This window comes from Bombina bombina, chromosome 5 (assembly GCF_027579735.1).
Source record: "Bombina bombina isolate aBomBom1 chromosome 5, aBomBom1.pri, whole genome shotgun sequence".
In the NCBI taxonomy this organism is placed as follows: domain Eukaryota; kingdom Metazoa; phylum Chordata; class Amphibia; order Anura; family Bombinatoridae; genus Bombina; species Bombina bombina.
In genome coordinates this window covers 1,076,600,227-1,076,616,876 of record NC_069503.1, presented here as the reverse complement: position 1 = coordinate 1,076,616,876, position 16,650 = coordinate 1,076,600,227, and the positions used below count along the sequence as shown (strand labels likewise).

Sequence of the window (16,650 nt, the reverse complement as noted above, 5' to 3'; positions counted from 1 at the left end):
ACTAAAGTAAATAGTAAAGTTTGATAAAACTGCACTTTTTATCTGAATTCTAAATGTTTAATTTTGACTTTACTGTCCCTTTAAGTATTTAAAAAGATAATCTAATGATGTTACTGACACTAGGCTTTCTATTTTTTTCTGCCTTTAAAATCTGTTTCTATGTTTCTAATTTGTTATTTTTTTTATATTGCTTAATTTTAGATCCTCGGGAACAGGCTGCCACATCGCATCAGCGCGTGAAGTCTCTCTTTCTCTCAAATTGAAGAAGCTCCTATCCACTGGTAAATATTTGTTCAGCTGTTGTCTTTTGTCAGGTTAGCAAGCATTACCCCCACACACACTAAAGAATCAGAAAACTAATCCTAGACCTGAGCTTTCACAAGTAAAAGGACTTTACTAAGTCATAAGGCACGAATGGCCAACTGGTGTTCAATGGACTGCATGTGACCCACAGCAATAGTTCTTGGTGACTTCTGGGGAACAAAGTATATATGCTTTAAAGGCAACTAGGCAAGTAAAGGGTGCCCTCAAATGGCAGTGAAAAATAAAGAATAGCAGACAGAGGATACCCTGCAGCCTTACCTAAATCTGCCCATTTTCTTCATAAATTGAAAGAGTCCACAGCTGCATTCATTACTTTTGGCAATTCAGAGCCTGGCCACTAGGAGGAGGCAAAGACACCCCAGCCAAAGGCTTAAATACCTCTCCCACTTCCCTCATCCCCCAGTCATTCTTTGCCTTTCGTCCCAGGAGGGTTGGCAGAGAAGTGTCAGAAGTTTCAATGGTCTCTTATGGAGGGTAGTACTCTTCGGCATGGGACTGGAGTTTTAAGTAATCCTGTCAGCCCTGTCCTTGAGGCTTTTTTTTTCCCCAAAGTTTTCTCGGCTTCGGACGTAACAGGTTTTTGTGGGTAGGGTTTTGCAGGCCTAGTGCCTTCAGAATGGGCCGCCTCTTGTACCCACCCATTTTGCATTCAGTGTCCTCTATAGCTTGGGTATTGTTTTCCCAAAAGTAAAGAATGCAGCTGTGGACTCTTTCCATTTATGAAGAAAAACTTAAATTATGCTTAGCTGATAATTTTCTTTTCTTCAGTTGGAAAGAGTCCACAGCTCCCCGCCCCTGTTTTTTTATGTGGGGCGTCTATTATATTTATTCGTCTGGCACCTTTTTTTACCCTGATATTTCTTCTACTGTTCCTTGTTCCTCGGCAGAATGACTGGGGGATGAGGGCAGTGGGAGGGGTATTTATGCCTTTGGCTGGGGTGTCTTTGCCTCCTCCTGGTGGCCAGGTTCTGAATTCCCAAAAAGTAATGAATGCAGCTGTGGACTCTTTCCATCTGAAGAAAATAAAATTATCAGGTAAGCATAATTTATGTTTCTTTCATGTAATTAGCAAGAGTCCATGAGCTAGTGACGTATGGGATATACATTCCTACCAGGAGGGGCAAAGTTTCCCAAACCTCAAAATGCCTATAAATACACCCCTCACCACACCCACAAATCAGTTTTACAAACTTTGCCTCCTATGGAGGTGGTGAAGTAAGTTTGTGCTAGATTCTACGTTGATATGCGCTCCGCATCAGGTTGGAGCCCGGTTTTCCTCTCAGCGTGCAGTGAATGTCAGAGGGATGTGAGGAGAGTATTGCCTATTTGAATTCAATGATCTCCTTCTACGGGGTCTATTTCATAGGTTCTCTGTTATCGGTCGTAGAGATTCATCTCTTACCTCCCTTTTCAGATCGACGATATACTCTTATATATACCATTACCTCTGCTGATTCTCGTTTCAGTACTGGTTTGGCTTTCTACTACATGTAGATGAGTGTCCTGGGGTAAGTAAGTCTTATTTTCTGTGACACTCTAAAGCTATGGTTGGGCACTTTTATATAAAGTTCTAAATATATGTATTCAAACATTTATTTGCCTTGACTCAGGATGTTCAACGTTCCTTATTTCAGACAGTTAGTTTCATATTTGGGATAATGCATATGAATAAATAAAAAATTTTCTTACCTTAAAATTTGACTTTTTTTCCCTGTGGGCTGTTAGGCTCGCGGGGGCTGAAAATGCTTCATTTTATTGCGTCATTCTTGGCGCAGACTTTTTTGGCGCAAATTTTTTTTCCTGTTTCCGGCGTCATACGTGTCGCCGGAAGTTGCGTCATTTTTGATGTTTTTTTGCGCCAAAGGTGTCGGCGTTCCGGATGTGGCGTCATTTTTGGCGCCAAATAATGTGGGCGTATGTTTTGGCGCTAAAAAATATGGGCGTCATTTTTGTCTCCACATTATTTAAGTCTCATTATTTATTGCTTCTGGTTGCTAGAAGCTTGTTCACTGGCATTTTTTCCCATTCCTGAAACTGTCATTTAAGGAATTTGTTAAATTTTGCTTTATATGTTGTTTTTTCTATTACATATTGCAAGATGTCCCAGATTGACACTGAGTCAGAAGATACTTCTGGAAAAACGCTGCCTGGTGCTGGATCTACCAAAGTTAAGTGTATCTGTTGTAAACTTGTGGTATCTGTTCCTCCAGCTGTTGTTTGTAATGAATGTCATGACAAACTTGTTAATGCAGATAATATTTCCTTTAGTAATGTTACATTACCTGTTGCGGTTCCGTCAACATCTAATACTCAGAGTGTTCCTATTAACATAAGAGATTTTGTTTCTAAATCCATTAAGAAGGCTATGTCTGTTATTCCCCCTTCTGGTAAACGTAAAAGGTCTTTTAAAACTTCTCATTTTTCAGATGAATTTTTAAATGAACATCATCATTCTGATTCTAATAGTGGTTCCTCTGGTTCAGAGGATTCTGTTTCAGAGGTTGATGCTGATAAATCCTCATATTTATTCAAAATGGAATTTATTCGTTCTTTACTTAAAGAGGTCTTAATTGCATTAGAAATAGAAGATTCTGGTCCTCTTGATACTAAATCTAAACGTTTAAATAAGGTGTTTAAATCTCCTGTAGTTATTCCAGAAGTTTTTCCTGTCCCTGATGCTATTTCTGAAGTAATCTCCAGGGAATGGAATAATTTGGGTAATTCATTTACTCCTTCTAAACGTTTTAAGCAATTATATCCTGTGCCATCTGACAGATTAGAATTTTGGGACAAAATCCCTAAGGTTGATGGGGCTGTCTCTACTCTTGCTAAACATACTACTATTCCTACGGCAGATAGTACTTCCTTCAAGGATCCTTTAGATAGAAAGATTGAATCCTTTCTAAGAAAAGCTTACTTATGTTCGGGTAATCTTCTTAGACCTGCTATATCTCTAGCGGATGTTGCTGCAGCTTCAACTTTTTGGTTAGAAGCTTTAGCGCAACAAGTAACAGATCATAATTCTCATAGCATTGTTAATCTTCTTCATCATGCTAATAACTTTATTTGTGATGCCATCTTTGATATCATTAGAGTTGATGTCAGGTATATGTCTCTAGCTATTTTAGCTAGAAGAGCTTTATGGCTTAAAACTTGGAATGCTGATATGTCTTCTAAGTCAACTTTGCTTTCCCTTTCTTTCCAGGGTAATAAATTATTTGGTTCTCAGTTGGATTCTATTATCTCAACTGTTACTGGAGGGAAAGGAACTTTTTTACCACAGAATAAAAAATCTAAGGGTAAATTTAGGTCTAATAATCGTTTTCGTTCCTTTCGTCACAATAAGGAACAAAAGCCTGATCCGTCACCCACAGGAGCGGTGTCAGTTTGGAAACCATCTCCAGTCTGGAATAAATCCAAGCCTTTTAGAAAACCAAAGTCAGCTCCCAAGTCCACATGAAGGTGCGGCCCTCATTCCAGCCCAGCTGGTAGGGGCAGATTACGATTTTTCAAAGAAATTTGGATCAAATCAATTCACAATCTTTGGATTCAAAACATTGTTTCAGAAGGGTACAGAATTGGCTTCAAAATAAGGCCTCCTGCAAAGAGATTTTTTCTTTCCCGTGTCCCAGTAAATCCAGCGAAGGCTCAAGCATTTCTGAAATGTGTTTCAGATCTAGAGTTGGCTAGAGTAATTATGCCAGTTCCAGTTCTGGAACAGGGGCTGGGGTTTTATTCAAATCTCTTCATTGTACCAAAGAAGGAGAATTCCTTCAGACCAGTTCTGGATCTAAAAATATTGAATCGTTATGTAAGGATACCAACATTCAAAATGGTAACTGTAAGGACTATCCTGCCTTTTGTTCAGCAAGGACATTATATGTCCACAATAGATTTACAGGATGCATATCTGCATATTCCGATTCATCCAGATCACTATCAGTTTCTGAGATTCTCTTTCCTAGACAAGCATTACCAGTTTGTGGCTCTGCCGTTTGGCCTAGCAACAGCTCCAAGAATTTTTACAAAGGTTCTCGGTGCCCTTCTGTCTGTAATCAGAGAACAGGGTATTGTGGTATTTCCTTATTTGGACGATATCTTGGTACTTGCTCAGTCTTCACATTTAGCAGAATCTCATACAAATCGACTTGTGTTGTTTCTTCAAGATCATGGTTGGAGGATCAATTTATCAAAAAGTTCATTGATTCCTCAGACAAGGGTAACCTTTTTAGGTTTCCAGATAGATTCAGCGTCCATGACTCTGTCTCTGACAGACAAGAGACGTCTAAAATTGATCTCAGCTTGTCGAAACCTTCAATCACAATCATTCCCTTCGGTAGCCTTATGCATGGAAATTCTAGGTCTTATGACTGCTGCATCGGACGCGATCCCCTTTGCTCGTTTTCACATGCGACCTCTTCAGCTCTGTATGCTGAACCAGTGGTGCAGGGATTACACAAAGATATCTCAATTAATATCTTTAAAACTGATTGTACGACACTCTCTGACGTGGTGAACAGATCACCATCGTTTAGTTCAGGGGGCTTCTTTTGTTCTTCCGACCTGGACTGTAATTTCAACAGATGCAAGTCTGACAGGTTGGGGAGCTGTTTGGGGGTCTCTGACAGCACAAGGGGTTTGGGAATCTCAGGAGGTGAGATTACCAATCAATATTTTGGAACTCCGTGCAATTTTCAGAGCTCTTCAGTCATGGCCTCTTCTAAAGAGAGAATCGTTCATTTGTTTTCAGACAGACAATGTCACAACTGTGGCATACATCAATCATCAAGGAGGGACTCACAGTCCTCTGGCTATGAAAGAAGTATCTCGAATTCTGGTATGGGCGGAATCCAGCTCCTGTCTAGTTTCTGCGGTTCATATCCCAGGTATAGACAATTGGGAAGCGGATTATCTCAGTCGCCAAACGTTACATCCGGGCGAATGGTCTCTTCACCCAGAGGTATTTCTTCAGATTGTTCAAATGTGGGGACTTCCAGAAATAGATCTGATGGCCTCTCATCTAAACTAGAAACTTCCCAGGTATCTGTCCAGATCCAGGGATCCTCAAGCGGAAGCAGTGGATGCATTGTCACTTCCTTGGAAGTATCATCCTGCCTATATCTTTCCGCCTCTAGTTCTTCTTCCAAGAGTAATCTCCAAGATTCTGAAGGAATGCTCGTTTGTTCTGCTGGTGGCTCCAGCATGGCCTCACAGGTTTTGGTATGTGGATCTTGTCCGGATGGCCTCTTGCCAACCGTGGACTCTTCCGTTAAGACCAGACCTTCTGTCGCAAGGTCCTTTTTTCCATCAGGATCTCAAATCCTTAAATTTGAAGGTATGGAGATTGAACGCTTGATTCTTAGTCAAAGAGGTTTATCTGACTCTGTGATTAAAACTATGTTACAGGCTCGTAAATCTGTATCTAGGAAGATATATTATCGAGTCTGGAAGACTTACATTTCTTGGTGTCTTTCTCATCATTTTTCCTGGCATTCTTTTAGAATACCGAGAATTTTACAGTTTCTTCAGGATGGTTTGGATAAAGGTTTGTCTGCAAGTTCCTTGAAAGGTCAAATCTCTGCTCTTTCTGTTCTTTTTCACAGAAAGATTGCTAATCTTCCTGATATTCATTGTTTTGTACAAGCTTTGGTTCGTATAAAAGCTGTTATTAAGTCAATTTCTCCTCCTTGGAGTTTGAATTTGGTTCTGGGGGCTCTTCAAGCTCCTCCGTTTGAACCTATGCATTCATTGGACATTAAATTACTTTCTTGGAAAGTTTTTTGTTTCTTTTGGCCATCTCTTCTGCTAGAAGAGTTTCTGAATTATCTGCTCTTTCTTGTGAGTCTCCTTTTCTGATTTTTCATCAGGATAAGGCAGTGTTGCGAACTTCATTTAAATTTTTACCTAAGGTTGTGAATTCTAACAACATTAGTAGAGAAATTGTGGTTCCTTCATTATGTCCTAATCCTAAGAATTCTAAGGAGAGATTATTGCATTCTTTGGATGTAGTTAGAGCTTTGAAATATTATATTGAAGCTACTAAGACTTTCCAATAGACTTCTAGTCTATTTGTTATCTTTTCCGGTTCTAGGAAACGTCAGAAGGCCTCTGCCATTTCTTTGGCATCTTGGTTGAAATCTTTAATTCATCATGCTTATGTCGAGTCGGGTAAAACTCCGCCTCAAAGGATTACAGCTCATTCTACTAGGTCAGTTTCTACTTCCTGGGCGTTTAGGAATGAAGCTTCGGTTGATCAGATTTGCAAAGCAGCAACTTGGTCTTCTTTGCATACTTTTACTAAATTCTACCATTTTGATGTGTTTTCTTCTTCTGAAGCGGTTTTTGGTAGAAAAGTACTTCAGGCAGCTGTTTCAGTTTGATTCTTCTGCTTATAATTTCAGTTTTTTTCATTATAAGATTTAAACTTTATTTGGGTGTGGATTATTTTCAGCGGAATTGGCTGTCTTTATTTTATCCCTCCCTCTCTAGTGACTCTTGCGTGGAAGATCCACATCTTGGGTAGTCATTATCCCATACGTCACTAGCTCATGGACTCTTGCTAATTACATGAAAGAAAACATAATTTATGTAAGAACTTACCTGATAAATTCATTTCTTTCATATTAGCAAGAGTCCATGAGGCCCGCCCTTTTTTGTGGTGGTTATGATTTTTTTGTATAAAGCACAATTATTCCAATTCCTTATTTTTTATGCTTTCGCACTTTTTTCTTATCACCCCACTTCTTGGCTATGCGTTAAACTGATTTGTGGGTGTGGTGAGGGGTGTATTTATAGGCATTTTGAGGTTTGGGAAACTGCCCCTCCTGGTAGGCATATGAAAGTCTGTTATTGTTATAGTATTGTACATATTGTAAGATGTATTATTTATCATTTTAAAAGGATTTTTTTTTTTCAATTTTATTTTTGAAGGGCTCATTACTTCCTGTTAAATCCCCACAAGGGGGCTGTGTTATCTACAGGAAGGGAAACAAGCACATTTTCCTTTGGATTAATGCTAGAAGACAACTGCTCTAGTTGTAGTCAGTTTAAAGCCCATGCTCAGTAGAGGACTTTGGATGCACAAATCATGTGACAGTAGAACTTACATTATTTAACGGTAGCTTAATCTTTTGAAACATTTTGAGTTTCATGTCCCCTTAAATCAGATTTCTATAGATGGAACATAATGAAAATAGATGTGCAGTTCTCTGTGTTACCTATATTTATTTACTTAAAATGTTGCTCATCTGTTGTTGCGCTATTGATTAAGATGATGGTGATAATGATTGTAAGTATAATAACGGACATATTTAAATAAATATTTAAAATACATGTAGATTTCAGTTTACTAGTGTTTAACACTGACTCAAAAAACCAAAGAAACCTTTTTTTATACAGATGGGCAGGGGGCGGGATTTCACGCAAGCTTAAAATAGCGCTTGCTTGCAATCTTAAATTTCAGCAGCGGATTGCTGCCCGCCAGAGCCGAGCTGGGGCGGACAGGAGCGCTTATGATAAATCGAGCCCTATGATTCTCTTCAGAAGGTGGAGAAGTTTGTGCATCACTTGGTTTATCCCCTGCATCCGAATTTAGGAAGATAAGTGCAAATAAGACAGTGCTTTGAGAGCTAAAGTAGGAAGGATTTTTGAAACTTTGAAAATAAATCTACATCAAAAGCGAAAGGGTAACTGAACTTCATAAACTGAATCTCAAGAACTGGTTCGATAAGTGTGAGAGAATTCCGGGTGTAAGAAAACGTCACCGTTGTCAGGCTGTATCATAGTCTACTATCAGGTGCTTTTTTTACATCCTCATCACAAGAGTTTGAAGAACATGCAGTGATGAAATCTGCCCCCTTGATCCTATGGAATAATGGCTGTCACTTGAGTCTATTATGGCCAGTGGTGGTTAGGTTTGATGGAGGATATCAGTTACAACAATAAATTTTTATTTTTGTAAAATTCTTCCACCTACTTGGACCAAGAACATCATTCAAGATATCTGAAAACTGACACTTGCCCTGTTGGCTACTGCCATCAGATGCTCCCACAACATTTAAGTGAGAGTGAGGAAATCTCACAGCTTCTAATCAAACATGTAGCTTGAACTTGTGTGTCAATCATTAACAAAATTACTTTAACATTCTGTAATTTTATGATTTCTTATGCTTATTACATCTGTTCATTTCTCAAACTGCCTGAATAAAATAGGCTTTCCCCCAGATTTCTTCTAGCCCTGTAACCAGTGGAATCTCAAACTCAAAGCTTACAGCAGAATACTACCTTATATCTGTGAAAATGTCAGGTTTCTATCTGGTCCTTAAAAGTGGAACTTTCAGTGATCTTGATCATTACATTTGGACTTAAAATTTGGGTTTAGTATCCCTTTTTCTTTCATGATTCAGATAGAGCAGTAATTTTAAACAGCTTTCTAATATACTCCTATTAGTTTTTCTTTGTTCTCTTGCTATCTTTATTTGAAAAGGCAGGAATGTAAGCTAAGGAGCCGGCTCATTTTTTTTTTTTTTTATTCAGCACCCTGGATAGCACTTGCTGATTGGTGGCTACATTTAGAGAGTTACGTGTGCATTATATACCCCCCAAAAGGAGACAGATATTTCAAAATATACTAAAGATGCCTGTAATGTAAAAACATAAATTGTTCCCGGCTCCTAATATTTTAGGAGGATCCTAATCAAACTTATCAGGTTCTTTTCCTTGCTATTGCAAGGGACATCTGATAGCAAAAGCAATAAATCCCTGTAATACTCTGCATTGTTTGTTTTAGCAAATTGTGTAAAGAACATTGGCCTTTTACACTGTACTGGATTACATGGTTAAACTTTTTATTACAGCAAACATCCTCATAAAGTCTATATAACCTTATGGGGTTACACTATATATGTAACATGTAAATTTTGATGCTAAAGTTCCCGGGTTTTTAAAAATTAAAAACAGGGGCACTTTAATTCATCAAAATTTACATTTCACTTGTGTTGTGAAAAAATACTTACCTTTTAATCTTGACAGCCGCTCCAGCTTCCTCCACCCATCGCAAAGCTTCTTCCTGGGTTTAAAATGAGGAATCCGGCTTCTTCCAATCACGGCTTCAAATCAGACACTGATTCTCCCGGTGGGGAAGCTGTGATTGGAGGATGACCGATCCATCATTTCTGACGTCAGAAATGGCTTTGCGACGACCTGGAGAAGCTGGAGCGGCTGTCAAGTTTAAAAGGTAAGTTTTTTTTCACAACGAGTGAAATGTAAATTTTGATGAATTAAAGTGCCCCTGTTTTTAATTGAATTTTTAGAAACCGGGCACTTTGGCATAAAAATTTACATTGACTTTAAAAATAAGTCCTGTATTATTATTCGTTGCTGTCACTTTAGGATACGACTTCTGTCTTTTTTTTTTTTTTTTTTTTTTTTTTTAAAGGGACAAAAAGCTAAAGTTTTGTTTCTTGTATGTTTTTAGTGCATATAATTTTAAACCATTTTCCAATTTACTTTTGTTTTATTTGCTTCATTCTCTTGGTATCCTTTGTAGAAAAGGATACCTAGGTAGGCTTGGGAGTAGCGGTGCATTAGAAGGAGCATGGCTGCACATATACCTTGTTGTTGGCTCATCCAATGTGTTCAGCTAGTTCTCAGTAATGCAGTGCTGCTCCTTCAACAAAAGATACTAGGAAAATTAAGCAAATTTGATTGTATCCTCTGTTTGTGAATTTTTTTTTGGGGGGGGGGGGTTGATGTCCCTTTAAGTGATATTAAATAGACATTCTAACAAAAAAGCACTTGCGCTACTACTCTTTCAGCTCTGAAGCAGAACGCAGCCTGTGATTAGTATGTACGTGCATTTGCCACTTCTGATTGGCTAACCGGCCATCCCCTGCTCAGTAGGTCTATAGCTTTGCTGGTCTGCCACTTCTGATGGGCTGACCGGCCATATACTGCTCAGGAGGTATAAGGCCTTGCTGGTCTGCCACTTCTGATTGGCTGACCGGCCATATACTGCTCAGGAGGTATAAGGCCTTGTTGGTCTGCCACTTCTGATGGGCTGACCGGCCATATACTGCTCAGGAGGTATAAGGCCTTGCTGGTCTGCCACTTCTGATGGGCTGACCGGCCATATACTGCTCAGGAGGTATAAGGCCTTGCTGGTCTGCCACTTCTGATTGACTGACCGGCCATATACTGCTCAGGAGGTATAAGGCCTTGCTGGTCTGCCACTTCTGATTGACTGACCGGCCATATACTGCTCAGGAGGTATAAGGCCTTGCTGGTCTGCCACTTCTGATTGACTGACCGGCCATATACTGCTCAGGAGGAATAAGGCCTTGCTGGTCTGCCTCTTCTGATTGACTGACCGGCCATATACTGCTCAGGAGGTATAAGGCCTTGCTGGTCTGCCACTTCTGATTGACTGACCGGCCATATACTGCTCAGGAGGTATAAGGCCTTGTTGGTCTGCCACTTCTGATGGGCTGAACGGCCATATACTGCTCAGGAGGTATAAGGCCTTGCTGGTCTGCCACTTCTGATGGGCTGACCGGCCATATACTGCTCAGGAGGTATAAGGCCTTGCTGGTCTGCCACTTCTGATGGGCTGACCGGCCATATACTGCTCAGGAGGTATAAGGCCTTGCTGGTCTGCCACTTCTGATTGACTTACTGTTCGTGTCCTGCTCATTAGTCCTAAGGTTTTGCAGGATCTTCCACTTCTCATTGGCTGACCAGCCATGTCCTGCTCAGGAGGTCTAAGGCTTTGCAGGGTCTGAGCATCTAATTGGCTGACCAGTTGTATGCTGCTTATTAGGTCTAAGGCTTTGGAGGGTTACACACACAGTTATCTAGGGTCAGAAACCAGAATTAGAGCTTGTACAATTTGTTCTGGAATACCTATTTAATAAACAACTAACTGCATTTTATATATTTATACAGCTCTACTATTTAGAGACATAAAGAGTAGAAATGTCTACAACAAATATATTGAACTATTTGTGAACAAATGTCCCATTCATCAAAATCTCTTACTGAACTGCCATGAGACAAATTCAGTTTCATAAGAAAATTAGTGTATTGTGCATAATTATGTTTCTTCTTGCAACATAGTTCCAAAGCTTATATCAAAAGAAATATCTTACTGCTGATACGATCTTTAAATCTAGTTATATGATGGGCACTCACCAGCAATCCTTAAAGAGACAGCGAGACACACCCTTACTACAGGCCTCACTCCAGGAGGCATTCAGGAATAGCGTGAAGAGAGCCACACTATTTAACTCCTTAGGGTTAACTTTTGTTAAGGGTTTATAAAGTGAAATGTTTTAAAAGCATTTAAGTGTCATATTGTTAGCCAGCTAGGCACTGTTTTGCAAGCTTAGGACACGCCCCTTGAAAATCCTCTTGAATGTTGTTTATTACTTACTTTGCTTCCAATTAGAATCAGATGTGAAAAAGCTCCTGCACATGTCAGCCAATCCCTATGCAGCATGTAGCATTTTCAGGGTTCAACATTCCATGGAAAGCGCTCCAGCTACTCTAGCAGGAGTGAAAATACTAATTTTAAGAATGAAATGTTGAATTTTCTGCCCCTTTAAAGACCACAAACTGCATGAGTTTGCATACAGTAAACACATCTAAAACCCTAATCATTATTTATTTGTGAAAAAAAAAATACTTTTAAAGTGGGCGGCTGGAGTGTGAGGTATTTGAATTTCAGCGCTACATAAAAAAGTGCATCTTCATTACAACTGATGAATTAAACTCAATCTAAAATATCGCTAACATCCCCGATTTGTTATACAAAGGGGACCGTTTACCATCACTTTAAATTCCTGTTCAGGGCCTAGTTAGACAGCAATAGCAAGGTTAGTTACTGTCTTTATTGGTTGATATGTGTTTTAATGGCTCTTTAATGCTAGCAAATAAAAATCTAATCCACATTTAGATATGGCAGTATAGACTTGGTTGGCTCTTCTCAGTCACCTGCAACTTTTGTAAAGGATGGCTCGAGTTTAGGAATCTTTGGAATCTTTTCCTTTTTTCTTTATTTTTTCCCTTTTAAAGAATAATTCATTTTTTGCAGTCTTTTTAGGAATGGCATTTTGTGTTGTTCAGCACAGTCTGTGGTTCTGGTCAGCACTATGCAAGTGTTAGTAAAAGATAGGGTTTCTAATGGTCATAGTGCCATCTAGTGTTATATTTTGGTCAAGCATGAGACACTTTATATCTGCTGGTAAATGAAAAGCTTAAAGGACCGTAAACACTAAAAATGTTTGTTTAAAAAGATTGATATTCCCCAGTTTTGCGTAACCAACACTGTTATATTAATACACGTTTTACCTCTGTAATTACCCAGCCTCTACAGACTGCCCCCTTATCTGTTCTTTTGACAGACTTGCATTTTAGCCAATCAGTGCTGACTCTTAGGGCCTGATTTATCAAGGTCCGAATGGCCCCTGATGACCCTGTATTAACTGGTCTGCTGCCTCTGAGGCTATATGATCGGGTTGATTGACCTGCTATTGGCCGCAAATCTGCAGGAGGCGGCATTGCACAAGCAGTTCACCAGAACTGCTTGTGCAATGTTAAATTCAGCGATGTCTGTCAGACTTGATACGCTACATCGTATCATGTCGGACAGACATTGATAAATCGGCCCCTTTAACTCCACTAGGGTGAGCACAATATTTTCTATATGGCCCGAATGAACAGTACATGTTATTAACTATTCACAGGCAGACTGTGAGAGATAAGAGGTGGACCGCAGTCTTAGAAATCAGCCTATAAGCAGCAAGAGAAAAAAACAAATTCTATGATGAAACTAAATTGGAAAGTTGTCCGTGCCCTATCTGAATCATGAAATTTAATTTGGACTTTACTGTCACTTTAAAGGGACATGAGACCCATTTTTTTCATGATTCAGATAGAGCATACAATTTAAATCAAATTTCCAATTTACTTTTATTATCAACATTGCTTAATTCTCCTGGTATTTGTTGAAGAAGCAGCAATGCACTACTGGGAGCTAGCTGAACACAGTGAGCCAATGACTAGAGGTATTTATGTGCAACCACCAGCTAGCTCTCAGTAGTACATTGCTGCTTCTAAACCTACATAGGTTTGCTTTTCCTCAAGATACGAAGAGAACAAAGCACATTAGATAATAGAGCAAAGCACATTAGATAATAGAGCATGACATTTTAAACAACTTTCTAATTTTCTGAATCCTGAAAGTTTAATTTTGACTTTACTGTCCTTTTAACATTTCAATAGATATAAATAAATTGTTTTAATCTACACCCTTCTTCAAAATAACGTGCATCTCCCCGTTAGTACACATGACATAATCCTACATTTATTTTATAAACTCATTTGCTTTCGGCAAGCTGTTAAATGACCAATAAATACAGAATTACATAATTAACAAGTGCATAATAAACATACAATGCAATGTTTCTTACTCTGAATTTCAAATTAGCAGTAGATTTATTTTATTTTTTTTGTCAAATTTATTTCCCCCCTCATTTGCGGTCTTCCTCTGTCATGTGACAGCCATCAGCCAATCAGACTAGTATACGTTGTACACTGTGAACCTGTGTGCATGCTCTGCAGGAGCTAGTGCCTCAGAAACTGCATTTGATAATGGAAATAAATTGGAAACTCTCTTAAAAAGGCCTGTTCTATCTTAAACATAAAAGTATAATTTTGACTTTAGTGTCCCTTTAATGGGGCATTACACTCCAAATGTAATTCCCCTTAAATATTTAAAGAAAATTAAACACTTAAGTACACATTGATTGTACCTGCATTTGCTGTAAAATGTTGTCTACCCCAAGACTAGAGTGCATTCTGTGTACTCCTTTAGCAAAAAAAAATGCTGTTGGACTCACCATATATATGCCGCAAGTATATCGCTAACTCAACGCCTCTGGCCGCCCAAGGCACAACGCTCTTCTCCAATGAGGTGACGTTTCCACCTCTAGCTGTGCTAAGATATCAGTTGACACACATGGCTATTGGTTTAGAGGGGAAACATCACCTCATTGAAGAAGAGCTCTGGGCCAATCGGCAAGTGCTACCCAGGCTGCTAAACCAAATATGGGCCGGCGCCTAAGCTTAGATTCCTGTTTTTCAAATAAAGATAGCAAGAGAATGAAGACAAATTGATAATAGGAGTAAATTAGTTGTTTAAAATTGCTTGCTCTATCTGAATCATGAAAGAAAACATTTGGGTTTAGTATCTCTTTAAATCACTGTCCACCAATCTAGAAAGAAAGACTACTCAAGCACAATTGCACCTTTCCATACAGCCTCATGTTGACTTAGATTTCAATCTTATTGGGAATGCGTTCTCTCTGACAAGTATGCATAATCCATGTGATTTACAAACGACCAATCCTATGCCGACTTAGGCTTCATCACTTGTGATGTATTGCAAAAAGATCAAGCCCTTACACATTTCTCAGTATTAGTCCCTCTTACAACAGAATTGCATCGCCTTTTGTCCTATCCAAAAAAGCTCCTTGGCGTGGCTCTTGATTCTCACAATTTGAATGCAGAAAGATGTGTTGCCAAAAATCCCAAATTGGGAGTCAATTCATCTATGCTTCTTGAGTAGTTGCACATGATGGTTTCAGTGGTCACCCATTCTCAATTATATATGCAAGAATGTCACTGATTTTGCTTATCTAGGGGATCTAATGTACAGTTAGCCCTCAATTTATGCTGGGGTTAGGTTCCTGAAGGAATGGTTGTACTGTAAAAAGAAATTGTCTATATAATGTAAGTCAATGGGAAGTGAGGGAGTTAGGTTCCAGGCCCCTCTCAAAACTGACATAAGTAACAATACAATATATTTCTATCTTAATATGGGAAGAGTCCACAGCTGCATTCCTTACTTGTGGGTAATACTGAACCTGGCCACCTGGAGGAGGCAAAGACACCCCAGCCAAAGGCTTAAATGCCTCCCCCACTTCCTCATAACCCCAGTCATTCTTTGCCTTTCGTCGCAGGAGGTTGGCAGAGAAGTGTTGGAAGATTTCGGAGTAGTCTCTTATGGAGGGTAGTACTCTTCGAGATGGGACTGAGGTTTTAAGTAGTCCTGTCAGCCTCTCAGTGAGGGCTTGGATGAAAGATAGATGCAGGGAGAGTGTTTCTGCGAAACCATTCCGACTCTCATTAAAGGGACAGTACACTGTAAAATTGTTTTTCTGTGAATGTATTTTTAATGACTTCTTATACCAGCTGCAGAGTATACAATGTATGAGTAATTGCATTTTTGGGTTTATTTGTGTATATAAAGTAGCTGGTTTTGTGCTTTTAAACCACAGCCTATTACAATGGGTTGAGGTTCAGGTAATATCAGATCTCATTATGTTATCACTTTTATATACACAGACTTGCTTCTTTATCTTATATTTGTCTAGAAAACTAAAGCTCAATACTTAAGTAATATAACGATCATTTCCTTTTTAACTATCATGCCCCCCACTGAGAGTGTAATCTCTTCTGCTGGCTGTGTTTACTTAGGCTATTCAATAGAATATACTCCAGTGTAGAAACTTTTAGTATAGGTTGGGATACCACAGGTTAAATCAGCTATTTCAAATGCCAAAATAGGGGTAAAGGAGCTACTTGTAAACAATGTAAAACACTCCAGCAGGTAAAATGAATCATTGGGAACAATTTAAAGGGGAGAACATTTTTGGGTGAACTGTCCCTTTAACAGCTGCATAGGCAATCAGTGTTGACGAGTTTCGCTGTCTGCTTTCTTCACTCAAGTCCATGTCAGAAGCGATGCTGCTATCTGTCACACTTGAAGGGCCGTGTTCCTGTTCCACGGCGTTGGTTCTGGTAAGATCATTTCATATTTTATACATGTATGATAACGCAAGAAGACCGGGTCACAGTGTGACTTCTTTTATCTGTATAGAATCAAGGGTTAATATCGCCTTAGGGGGATTATTGAACAGGGGGGAATAATCTTATGTTATTTGATTTTATTCTGCTTTATGTGTGAGATGTTATGTGCTCATAGGCTGTTATGCAATATACAGGTTTCACTTTCACTTTGAGAGCCACACAGTTTACAAGCTTGGTGCGCTTTCTCATAGCAGGAACGGTCCTGCATTGTGCACCATGTGATTCATTCCCTTTTTCCTGACCGGGTGTTTATCAGAGAGGAGTCCTAAATCTCTGTACTGTCTGGGTCATAGGAGGTGGTGAGTGCCCCAGCCATTGGGGTATAAGGGTGCCATTTTTTTTAAATAAAATAAGATGTTTTATTTCTCTAGTTCTCTGGTTATTGCTCTAGCGATGGAG

The 16,650-nt window shown here is 39.2% G+C and overlaps 1 protein-coding gene across 7 annotated transcripts in view; it reads left to right on the top strand.

The window, feature by feature from the left end:
* The window catches only part of CYRIB (CYFIP related Rac1 interactor B), a 411,880-nt gene that overhangs the window by 273,963 nt on the left and 121,267 nt on the right, over positions 1-16,650 (top strand). For all 7 annotated transcript variants that reach the window (XM_053715355.1, XM_053715360.1, XM_053715357.1 and 4 more), the window contains exon 2: positions 202-281. The gene's annotated coding sequence lies outside the window, so the exon portion shown is untranslated. The remainder of the gene's footprint in view (positions 1-201; positions 282-16,650) is intronic.